This window comes from Schistocerca nitens, chromosome 7 (assembly GCF_023898315.1).
Source record: "Schistocerca nitens isolate TAMUIC-IGC-003100 chromosome 7, iqSchNite1.1, whole genome shotgun sequence".
In the NCBI taxonomy this organism is placed as follows: Eukaryota; Metazoa; Arthropoda; class Insecta; order Orthoptera; family Acrididae; genus Schistocerca; species Schistocerca nitens.
In genome coordinates, this window is record NC_064620.1 from 164742765 (window position 1) to 164755776 (window position 13012).

The window sequence follows — 13012 nt, forward strand, 5'->3', positions numbered from 1 at the left end:
AAAACTGAATCCGTAACAGGTTGACCGCTCTGCGGGAAAAAAGGTTGAGATCCACCATTGTCTCGAGTATGTAGGAGCATAAGCCTATTTAATGACATAAGAAATCGCATCAGAGGGTGGGTTATTGTTTCTAGAGACTGAAAATTTACAACAACCATTTAAAATACTCGGATAATTCCATCCAGGATGGATAACAAATTTCTTGAAATTTAGCAGGAAAGACACAGGAACATTGGTGTTCCGGAAGAGCAAGTAATACAGGTAGAGTAACTGTACAAGCTCAGCCCGAAGGAACACGGATTGGACATGTGATCTGTTGCCCCTACACCGCATCGCAAAGTGTATATTGCACACTCAATTTACAGAATGTAGTTGCCATGTTGATCATCTAAATAAGAGGTGTAAAGGCAGCTTCAATGGGAAATTTAATATCATTACTGACAAACAACCCTGTTGATAGAACATCCGCAACTGAGCATTATACCAGAGGTTGAAAATACCGCTTCAGTTGAAAAATCCTTTATCATCACATGACTCCTGTTCTGCGCTCGTAGGTAGCACACCGCGCCTAGTAACGTCCACCGCGGCGGTCGGGGGTCACAGCACTAAATTACGTCACCTGAAGATGGGCTTCTAAGAGCCCGAAACCGGTCCTGTGATAAAAGATCTTTACAACTGAAGAGCTGTTTTCAGCATCTGGGTCATTACTGACAATTGTGAAACATGCGCCCTTGACTGGCCAATCTAAAGAAGAAATACTAATCAGGAAGCAGCAGTCTTCAATGGAAAACCAAGCGATGTGACGTACACTACGCCTGCATTCTGTAGAACAAAGTTCAAATTCTCATCTGCCCACCTATATTAGCGTTTGCCCTGGTTTTTCTAAACGTCCGGATAGTTCCTCTGAAAATGCACAGCGGCGATTTCTTTCTCATTGCTCATCTATTCCGAGACTGTGCTCCATCTTTAAAGATTCCGTCGTGAAGAGGATGTTAAAACGAAAATCATCTTTCATTTTTACTTTCTTCAAACAACAGTGATGATGTGCCACAGCTGTAGGTCGCACAGTAAGTCTGGGCAAAACACATGAGGCGAAATGGCACACCACCACCTGTAACCCAGGCATTTATTTGACGCCAGTGAGGAGTAATGACCAGATACATAAAAATCTGCATCAGCGGAAGACACCATACTCTTACGCGAGTGACTTAACAGAATAAAATAATACAGGTTTGGAAATCGTGAATGGGCACGCCGACTGGCACCGTTCTCTGGCGGGCACAACTGAAAATACTCCTACGACTCTCCGAAGCTTTCATGATAAATACGGGCTGTAGCTCCGTTTGTTGTTCTTGAAGAATGCCCAATCGATGTACCAAGATCTAGCCACTGTCGATGAAATTATATATTCAGAATCAAGAACAGATAGCCTAGAACACCGGAATATTACCTAGAGGTAATATGAGTGCGATGAACTTACGAGCGAAGGAGTGTAAGGCATAGTCCCCCAATATAAGGGAAAGAAGAAAACTGGGTCACTTTCAACCAGTTCGCCCCGTGCGGTGTCAAGGCGCCTTGTCATGGTTCGCGCGGCTGCCCCCGTCGGAGGTTCGAGTCCCCCTCGGACGTGTGTGTGTGTGTGTGTGTGTGTGTGTGTGTGTGTGTGTGTGTGTGTGTGTGTGTGTGTGTGTGTGTGTGTATTTCCAAATTTAACCAGTTCAGGGCATGGTTCATTAAATCAAAGGGAATCATCCCCAACCGCTATATTGGGTCACATTGAGAAACGGTACTCATAAATGTGTGACAGTGGGCAAGTCGGGACAGCCGAACACACCTTTTCCACTTATGGTAGACGTTAAGAAGCATACTCAATCTGTATATTTCTACCTATATCACTAAACGGCTAATCTGGTCCGTGATGCAGGGTCCCAGTGGCAGGTTGCCTCTCCAACAGCTCCCACGGGCAATAAAAATTTGATTTTCCGGACTTCATCCAATTATTGACTGAATTAAAGAATTTAGAATGCTCTCACCATCTACTCGTTAAGTTAAAGATTTAAGAGTAATACATGTCTTACACTTAGAAACAGCGCGTGCGCGAGCGCGCGTGTGCGTGTCTCAAACAGTGAAATGCGTGAAAACGTAGCGTTTTGTTACGACGGAACGCAAAATATCCGAACAATACATCCAGTGTTTCGTAATGAGAACATCATTTCAAACATTATCTAATCTTTTGCTCGCTCACATGCTAAATGTCAAATATTTAACACATTGATCACACAAATTAATCAGACGTTTCAGGCTGTTTCGCACATGGGACTTGGATTCTTTAAAGAATCAGGGGTGAGGTGGAGCAACACAGACTCAAAGGAAGGCCTCGGCGCTTGTTGGTGACGTCACGTCAGCTAGGCACGGCGAACGCCAGGTCTGTTGCAGGCAGAAACGCCTGGGCGTGCTTATCACTATAAATCTCTTATTTTTGGACAAAATGTTTGGTATTGTTTTGGATTCTGCAGTTTTATTTAGATGAAAGATTTTCTTACTATCGTAAAGCTACAAATGAAGATCGAAACAAACGTAGATCAGTATGAGAAGATACTTTGCCCCATTGCAAGCTTCGGAAATTTTAATTCAAGTGACTATATTTACTTGATCCATTTTGCTGCCGGCCGCGGTGGTCTAGCGGTTCTAGGCGCGCAGTCCGGAACCGCGCGACTGCTACGGTCGCAGGTTCGAATCCTGCCTCTGGTATTGATGTGTGTGCTGTCCTTAGGTTAGTTAGGTTTAAGTAGTTCTATGTTCTAGGGGACTGATGACCGAAGCAGTTAAGTCCCATAGTGCTCAGAGCCATTTGAACCATTTTGCCATTTTGCTATCGAAACTTACCCCAATCCCCACACAATTAACTCGTTTCTTTTATTTATGTATTTATTTTCGTTTGATATCGTCACGGGAAATGTGAACTAATTTACATGTGTAAATGTCCAACTGTTGCCAGTCATGAGATTACAGTCATTTTCAACGAAAGGAATTCTAAACAGGAAACAAAATAGCTTCATACATCGATAATACTGCTGAGCTTAAACTTTATTAAATATGCACATTAGAAAAGATAAATATTCCCCTGTTGCAACTGAAAGAAGAAACTTTATAAGATAAAACATTTTATAAGATAAAACATTTTATAAGATAAAACATTTTATAAGATAAAACATTTTATAAGATAAAACATTTTATTTGATAAAACAAGCATCTCTCTTTTGCCTCTTCTTCCGTCCCCCACCCCCTCCCCTAACGTGTACAACCGCAAGATATTCTTTAACATTCAGTGCTCCTCACCCCATAGTCAACCAAGATACCTAAAGAAGACCACAAATATGTTCACAGTTTCTTGTAAAAGCAAGCCAGTACAAACATAACTTCCTCAGATTTAGAAATAAGGTAAAGAAGCACGAATTCTGTTGCTGCTGGACCATGAAGTAGTTTTTGAATGTCAGTCCTTAAAACAGGTGGAAATTTAAGTTCAGGAGTACACTATTTGTTAAAAAGTGTAATGAATTGCACAATTGATTGATTGCAGAAATCTCTCAGTCCTTTGAGTCGGTGTTGGGTGGAGTGGGGTTACTGGTCGTATTCTAAGAGACTCAGAAGTATGGTCCACAGTAAACACAACCAGAAGTACGATTTCGAATATACAGAGCCCTGTCACATTAATGTGACAAGCGTCTATGTCCGACGTCAACGTGCAGTAACCATTCACAGACGGCATGTGGCAGCACTAGCAATGGAGGGTCTTATAAAGCATGTCAAGGAGACGTGTAAGACAGTGCGGACAGTGCGGTCGTTGCCGTGACGCGGAACCCGAGCCGTTTACCTTTTTTTTTAAAAAAAAAAAAGAAAGAGAAAGAAAGAAAAGATCATGATCATTTGCTTTCGGATCAAAAGTGGAAGCATTTCCGAAACGGCTAAGTTTGTAAACTGTTCGCTTGCCGCCGTTATTAAAGTACACCGTGCATGGCAAAATGGCGCTATCCAAAAGCGGCACCGAGGCAACTGTGTTGCACCACGGGTCGTAGATGACAGGGGCGAACGGCGGCTACAGCAACTGGGCGCCCAGATGAAGCACAAGGGGCTACCATGAGTATCTCCTCAACGACCATCCAGCTGGGCCTTCGCAAAAGGCGCTTGGTTCAGGCTCCCACGCTGAATGCTGTTCATGGGCGCCACTGAGTGGCGGAAGTTGCCCTTTTCAGATGAATCGTGTTCTGTGCTCCATCGGACAGCTGGCCGTTGGCGTCCACGGCGTGAAACGTCTGAAAGCAAACACCCTGCAACAATCATCGGAAGGGTCCTGGGTGGTCTCGTCATTCTGGAAAACTCAACAGATCAACACAAGCATTCTTCTATCCTTGGAGGTCACGTCCACCCTACATGCTGTTTCTTTTTCCTCGGCACGATGGTGTCTACCAGCAGGACAATGCAACACGTCACAAAGCTCGCAGTGTACGTGCGTGGTTCGACGAGCACCAGGACGAGTTTACCGTTCTCTCCTGGCCACCCAACTTTCCGAATTTAAACCCAATCCTGAATCTGTGGGATCACCTCAGTCGGGCTGTACGTGCCATGTATCCTCAACAGAGGAACGCAGCGCAACTGGCCACGGCACTGGAGCTGGAGCCGACATGGCTCCACATCCCTGAACCTCACTCACTCTCTTCGTGCCTGTCTCGCGCTGCAGAAGGTTGCTATTCAGGTTTTTGACAGGTGGTCGCATTACTGTGACTGAACAGTACTGAGCCGGCCGTGTGGCCCAGCGGTTCTAAGCGCTTCAGTCTGGAACCGCGCGACCGCTACGGTCGCAGGTTCGAATCCTGCCTCGGGCATGGATGTGTGTGATGTCCTTAGGTTAGCTAGGTTTAAGTAGTTCTAAGTTCTAGGGGACTGATGACCTAAGATGTTAAGTCCCATAGTGCTCAGAACCATTTGAACAGTACAGATCTCCGCAACACCATTGCGAGACCTACTACCGCTGCTGCAGTTGAATAGGTCAAAAAGTACACTATGTCCTACGTACACAATCCGCGGATCTTATGGCGAATTTGGAGGAGGCATCTGACATGAACTGAACTACACAGAGCATTAAGTTATAATTAACTAGCATTTCTTCGCTTTAATTGGGAGACATACAATATATTTTAATTTATATTTAAACGTTATTAGTGTTTATTTATTTGTTTGCGCAGTTACAAGTTACGGTGTCGTCCTGTGTGTTGTGCCGACTTCTTGTTTCCATTTCACGCGCAATATTTCGACTACCGACCCAGCAGTCTCCTTCAGGTGGTGCAGTTTCGCTGTAACATGTACTCGCTGCCTAGACTACAACAGTCTGGCTGGAGTACACGCAGCGAGTACATGTTACAGCGAAACTGCACCATCTGAAGGAGACTGCTGGGTCGGTAGTCGAAATATTGAGCGTGAAATAGTGAAATGGAAAGAACTCGACACAACACCTGGAAGCACATCATTGCCAATATCGCCGAGACAACGTGGCGTATGTTGTAAGTAGTGAGCAGGATTTGAGTACTGTATTAAGAATAACAGCAACAGCATGGGGTTAGGAATACCAGGAGTTCAGCGACACGTAACAGCCCGCGGGCACCAAACGCAATGGACATACTGTAGTCATCTACGTTAGGGTGTGCGCTAAGGGACTGGCAATAACACTCTCTCCGGGACAGTCATATAACCTTGAAAGGGTCTAAAGTAGAAATAAATTAGCAATACATACACTCGAGTCCCGGTAATTCTAACCTCAAGACATTTCATTTCTCGATAATTCGACCTAGTTTTCAAGCACGCTAGAAAAATCCTCGATAAATCGAAGAAATCTCTTGTTTTTTTGGCACACTGGATAAACCAAAACCATTGTCCCGATTGACCGCTGCTACCACCCCACCCCCTCCTCCAGACACACACTGTAATTCGAAACTAGCAACCACGTAACATTCGGTAATTCGAACTGTTTCGTCAATAATTTCGTCATTCAACTATTCGCCACACTTGATGTTTTCTGAACGATGTGTAGATTTCTAAAGTACATATACCAGCTTCAGATAACACTCAAGGAAGTGTTTGACTTTTTTGAGAAAGGAGAAAGTTATCGAATCTATAGAATATGGATAGGAACAAAAGGTACAGCATGTAGCGAAAACTTCCGGGATTCAGTCATCCATGCTGTCGACAATACTGTAGCAGAAATACGTAAGCCTAACTGCTGAAGACCTATGACAGTGATGGCGGAAACGGACCCGGTGACGTGAGTTTCCGCATATTGAAGAAGGCTTACTGAAATGCCTTTATGCTCTAAGTAGACGATGAAGCACACCTTTCGGAGGTTATATGCTTAAAGAAAAGATTATGTCCTCCGCTGTTAGTCTGGGCACTGAATGGTTCACCGCTAGTAAGGGAGAGGGGGGAAATACTTCGTTTTTCCGAACATTTGTGGACAAAATGTTAATGTTCCCAGAATGACATTTTCACTCTGCAGCGGAGTGTGCGCTCATATGAAACTTCCTGGCAGATTAAAACTGTGTGCCCGACCGAGACTCGAACTCGGGACCTTTGCCTTTCGCGGGCAAGTGCTCTACCATCTGAGCTACCGAAGCACGACTCACGCCCGGTCCTCACAGCTTTACTTCTGCCAGTATCTTGTCTCCTACCTTCCAAACTTTACAGAAGCTCTCCTCCGCTGCAGAGTGAAAATCTCATTCTGGAAACATCCCCCAGGCTGTGGCTAAGCCATGTCTCCGCTGTATCCTTTCTTTCAGGAGTGCTAGTTCTGCAAGGTTCGCAGGAGAGCTTCTGTAAAGTTTGGAAGGTAGGAGACAAGATACTGGCAGAAGTAAAGCTGTGAGGACCGGGCGTGGGTCGTGCTTCGGTAGCTCAGATGGTAGAGCACTTGCCCGCGAAAGGCAAAGGTCCCGAGTTCGAGTCTCGGTCGGGCACACAGTTTTAATCTGCCAGGAAGTTTCAATGTTAACGTTGATGACAGTTTGTTTAGCGTTGAAAAATTAATGAAATTTTAGTTGTAAGTCTCGGAAATTAGTGTGTGCCTCTCTTTTATGATTTTTTGAATAAATAAAAAACAGGTAAAAAGGCCAACTATCTTTTAATTTGAGTTCGTGTTGTTAATTTCTCCTTACTTTTGCAAAAATTACGAATATTATTGAATCTGCACACCATTTTTGAAGGTATATTCACCCTTCGACTTGCTCCTGATTTCAGCCTTGTCATTCAAACTTTTTTAAATCGAACTCTCAATTATCTGTACTTCTTGTTAGGTCCCTTGAACTTAGAACTGCGGTGAGTCGACTGTAGGCTAGTTCTGTTTCCTTTCTTTAGCTCGTGTTGTGTGTGTACTGATTTCACTTCATCGTACACAGTGTTTATGTTAAGCATTTTCTTTTGCTTCGTGTAACTTTATGATTCTAACTTTTACAATAATGGATTGTGCGTGTTTAACAGCCTGCAATAGAAGTAAGGGCGACAGGTGCTGTTGAAATAGCTGTAAATAAAAAATTACTGTGTGTACAGCGACCCCCTCCCGTCGCGGACCAATGACAGAGCAGAGGCCGGTAGGCCCGGCCGCTTGTTAGCCACACTCTGGCTGTCGCTAATGAAGACCCTCTCGACGGCGCGCGCCGCGCCGGACAGCACTCGGCATCGGCCACGCAGTCCCGACTAATGAGAGGCTCGCTCTCCCCCTCCCCCCCTCCACCCCTCACTCCCTCCCTCCCTCTCTCTCTCTCTCTCTCTCTCTCTCTCTCTCTCTCTCTCTCTCTCTCGCGCCCTGGCAGTGCGACATTGTTATGGCTAACTCACTATCTCCTAGCGACATCACTGCTTTTCTGTACTGAATAACCAAGCTGCTAGGATAATTTTTTCGGTATCTCTCCCTTGGGTAACTTGTCATTCACGAATCATTTACGGACGAATGACTAACTGGTAGAGGCCAGCCTCGGTGAAAATTAGTCGGGTCCCGGAGAAATATAGCAAGACGCGAAGCAGTACTGACCCAAGGACGTTCCTTAGAAGATACGTTAAAATCTACTATTGTATAATGTTTAGATTTAGACAAATCTTTCGGAACTGGGCTCTGAGCACTATGGGACTTAACATCTGAGGTCATCAGTCCCCTAGAACTTAGAACTACTTAAACCTAACTAACCTAAGGACATCACACACATCCATGCCAAAGGCAGGATTCGAACCTGCGACCGTAGCGGTCACGCGGTTCCAGACTGAAGCGCCTACAACCACACGGCCACAGACTTCTCTTCGCCTTCTCCTAGCACCCGGGCCTTAACTTTAGCCGAGTATTACGGCACAGTATTCTGTTTCCATTATGCTCCTTCCTCGTTTCAGTTTATGTCCTGCCGGTTTTCAGTTTTGGCTTCTCTCTCTTCTTTAAAAGAACGCATTTACTGATAATGCTCCAGTGTTATCTCCCCTTCTTGTAGGCCTTTTTGTACCTCGGTGAACCACGCCTCCTTGGTTTTCTTGTTCAGAAAGTAATGTAAGAATCGATTGGAGTACCTTGTAGGACTCCTATAGCCATTGTCGCCATAGGAAACAATCCTCTTGCTGCGAATGGTATCTAGAATCAATCGTAAATGTGTTTCAAGAGTTCGTGGTTACCTCCTCTCCCGAATTCACCATTACCTTTGACAGGGCCTAAAATTTTCCTCAAGATTTGCCTATCATGGTTGTGGTGTCACCGCCAGACACCACACTTGCTAGGTGGTAGCTTTAAATCGGCCGCGGTCCATTAGTACATGTCGGACCCGCGTGTCGCCATTCTGTGATCGCAGACCGAGCGCCACCACACGGCAGGTCTCGAGAGACTGACTATCACTCGCCCCAGTTGTACGACGACGTTGCTAGCGACTAGACTGACGAAGCCTTTGTCTCATTTGCCGAGAGACAGTTAGAATAGCCTTCAGCTAAGTCCATGGCTACGACCTAGCAAGGCGCCATTAACCATTTCAAGAGAGAGTCTCACTTGTATCATCAATGAATGCTGTATACAAATGATGGATTAAAAGTTAAGTATTCTAGCAGCTACGTACTTTTCTTTATCGCATTCATTACGAATCCTGTTTCAGACCTATCTCTAGCCTGCGTCAGTAACGCGTGCCTTTCGGCTACTTCAGAGTGGCGTGGTTGGCTTACTACGCCACTACAATGGTAATACGTCATTTTTATATACTGACGTAATCTGTTCAACAGAGATTGCTTTTATTTGTTTATTTATTGATAGACTAATACCGCGCGCAGTTTCCAATCACAGCAGCAGCTACATTACAAAACACAATATATTTTTCCAAAAGAAATTTATTTTTAGTGTATAGTATTTTTTATTACTAAATGTTCCCGCAATTTTTTTCAAATAATTTAACTTTCCAAACACACCGTTTCTTAGTTCATGCCAAAGGCGTTTGCTAATAATCTAATTATATGACTGTTTTAATCAACACATTAGCTTGGATTTGTGTAGGCGTCAATGGCGATGCGCCTTACATCAAAAGATATACGATATTGCAGTGCCTGTGTTGTTAAGATGAACGATACCATATTCCTTCGGACATGCATACAACTGCGGATAGTCAAAGCAGTTAAGCGACCGCTCGAGCAAAGCAAGAAATCCGGGTTCGAGTCCAGATCCGGTGCAAATTTCCATTGTCATTCCCTTACACTGCTCATGGTTGTTCGGCTTCGTAACTGCGAATAAATTTGATGTAATGATTGAGTTTACACCATAGCTTCCATAATTTCATTTCTAAATTGTAATATTTGTGTAACAGAATATGTAAACAAAGAATAGTATTTCCACATTACAGGTTTATGAGAATATTGGCAATTTTTTTACGTCGGTCTCTTCCTTCAAAAATAATGTCAGGATGTTTCCTGAAATAGAAATTTTCACCTATTTCTTTTAAAATATTTACGTGATGACTGGGTGTTGTGTGATGTCCTTAGGTTAGTTAGGTTTAAGTAGTTCTAAGTTCTAGGGTACTGATGACCATAGCTGTTAAGTCCCATAGTGCTCAGAGCCATTTGAACCATTTTTTAAAATATTTAGCAGGTAACCTTTTCCGGAGGTATGTAGGATTGTCAGGAGTTCTGGTACGACTCAGGCTGTGTGTTTTTTTTCTTCTTTTAGATGAAGCTAAATGCAAATAGGTTCATGGTATGAAACTTCCTGGCAGATTAAAACTGTTTGCCGGACCGAGACTCGAACTCGGGACCTTTGCCTTTCGCGGGCAAGTGCTCTACCAACTGAGCTACCCAAGCACGACTCACGCCCCGTCCTCACAGCTTTACTTCTGCCAGTACCTCGCCTCCTACCTTCCAAACTTCACAGAAGCTCTCCTGCGAACTCTGCAGAACTAGCACTCCTGAAAGAAACGATATTGGGGAGACATGGCTTAGCCACAGCCTGGGGGATGTTTCCAGAATGAGATTTTCACTCTGCAGCGAAGTGTGCGCTGATATGAAACTTTGGAAGGTAGGAGGCGAGGTACTGGCAGAAGCAATGCTGTGAGGACGGGGCGTGAGTCGTGCTTGGGTAGCTCAATTGGTAGAGTACTTGCCCGCGAAAGGCAAAGGTCCCGAATACGAGTATCGGTCCGGCACACAGTTTTAATCTGCCAGGAAGTTTCATATGAGCGCACACTCCGCTGCAGAGTGACAATCTCATTCTGGCCAGGTTCATGGTAGTGAGATTCAGATGTTCACTGAATCTCGTTTCGTTCTTCTTCTTGTGCGTCTGTACCCCATCGGCGCAGGGTCGCAGGGGTATACGAGTGTTTACGTACAAGGTGGCAATTATTGAATTATGTGAAAAAAAACGTAAATTAGTTACGAAGTACGACGTCCACACACTTTATTCAACGTGTAAACGTCACTGCAGATATTCGGGTGTAGGTTATGCCATGTTCGAAATGCCTGCCATATTGGCGATGATGTGGCGCAAACGAATAGCGAAATTCTGCACGATCCGCTGAAGTGTCGGAACATCGGTGCTGTAGATGACATCCCGACTGCCTGTTTTCAGCTCAGCAATGGTTTTGTGGTTATTGCTGTACACCTTGTCTATAACATAGCTATACAAAAAGGAGTCGCATGCGTTCAGATTCGGAGAATATGGCGGCCAATCGAGGCCCAAGCCAGTGTCTCTGGGTACCCCAGAGCCGGAATGCGGCCCCCAAACTGCTCCTCCAGGACATAAACACACACCTGCTTCAACGGGTCGAGCTCCGTCTTGCATGAACCACATCTTGTCGGAATCAGGGTCACTTAGGATAATGGGGATGAAATCATCTTCACGTACTGTTTGGTAGTCACCGTGCCGTATAGGAATATCGCATCGATTATTCCGTGACTGCACCTTGCACACCACACAATCACCCGTTGAAGGTGAAGAGACTCCTCGATCGCGAAATGCGGATTCTCAGTCCTCCAAACGCGCCAATTTTGCTTATTGACGAGCCCATCCAAAGGAAAGTGGGTTTCGTCGCTAAACCAAACCATAGTGGTATACTAATTCCCATCATGCCCCGCGTCCAACCGTGCAGTTTGAACGTCCTAATGCAAACAGTTCAGAAGTTATGACGATTTTATTTCATAAGTTCAATAACTGTCATCCTGTATTTGGTATGGTTAGTTTAAGGGCTGATCGGATGCCCTACCCTTCGCCACCTCGTTACAACCCCACTCCCCCCAGGGACGGAATGAGTGTACCCCATCTGTCCGTGTGTAGCGTTATTCGTGGGAAAGTGGGCAAAAAGTTTCCAATTGTCTGCGACTCGTGTAACTGAGGCGGGACTTGGATACCAGCCCGATATTCAACTAGTGGAATGTGGTAAGCCGCCTGAAAACCACATCCAGGCTCGCCGGCGCACCTCCCAATCGCTGAAGCGGCGCCTAACACGCACAGCTATGCGGCAAGCGTAAGATATTCTCTGAATCTTGTTTTGAAATTTGTTCCCGTCTGTCCAATGTATATTTTCTAATTTCTAGATGAGTCGTTTCTGCTTCACAGAAAGGCATCCTGCGGTATACAGAACCTCTGGTCGTATTACTGTACAGCAATGTCGCATATTGGCGTTAATTTAATTATAACAATAAATGATGATAACGCGTCTTCTTATTATCTCATCATATATGATTTATGGTCCGTTTAATCTAAATAGCAAGACACCTCCGAGGTTTGTGAAGAAATTAATGAGACTGACAAGACTGCGAACGACGTGACAACTCTGTGGTGTTCTACTTGTGTACACCGGTGAGATCATCCCTTGCAGATGCTCAGTCAGAGCTTCAGCTCCATACAGCCATCGCTTGAACTTCGAGAGCGCTATTAGTGAAGTTGTATTTTTGCTGTGTGTTACGAAACTGGAACAGCAGAATTTACAGTAACGGTATGCCTTCAAGTTTTGTGTTAAAATTCGGGAACCCGCGAGTGTGACCACTGGAAAGTTGAAACAGGCATATGGGGAAAATTTATCAAGAGCACAAGCTTGTCGCTGGCACAGATCATTTTCGGAAGGCCGATAACACGGTGAAGGTGTACGTCCCTCCCGGAGACCTTCAACTTCGAAAATCGTCGGGAACGCCGATCGTGTGCGTGCTTTTGTGAGATCAGGCCAACGTTTAACAACAAGCATGAAATTACGACCGAAGTTCAGCACAAATGAAAGGTTCCTGCGAAAATGGGCCCGAAAAACCTCTCAATTGAGTAGGACAATCGAAGAAACGCGTACGTTGATATTTTTGAGAGGATTGCCAACGACCACGAACGGTTCACTCGTTTGATCACACGTGATGAAGCCTGGATTTTTGAGTAAGATCCTGAGGCAGAGCGGCAAAGTGTGGAGTGGCACACTGAGACGTCTCCTCGACCAAAAATGGCTCAAATGAGCAAATCAAAGATGAAAGCAATTGTGATTCC

At 44.8% G+C, this 13012-nt stretch overlaps 1 protein-coding gene and 1 non-coding gene across 7 annotated transcripts in view; both read right to left on the minus strand.

Annotated features, from left to right (window-relative positions):
• Positions 1-13012, minus strand: part of LOC126195378 (dystrobrevin beta) — a 620666-nt gene that overhangs the window by 186509 nt on the left and 421145 nt on the right. The gene's annotated exons all lie outside the window — the stretch shown is intronic.
• Positions 10280-10354, minus strand: Trnas-cga (transfer RNA serine (anticodon CGA)). Its single transcript has one exon. It is a non-coding gene; the product is annotated as a tRNA-Ser (tRNA).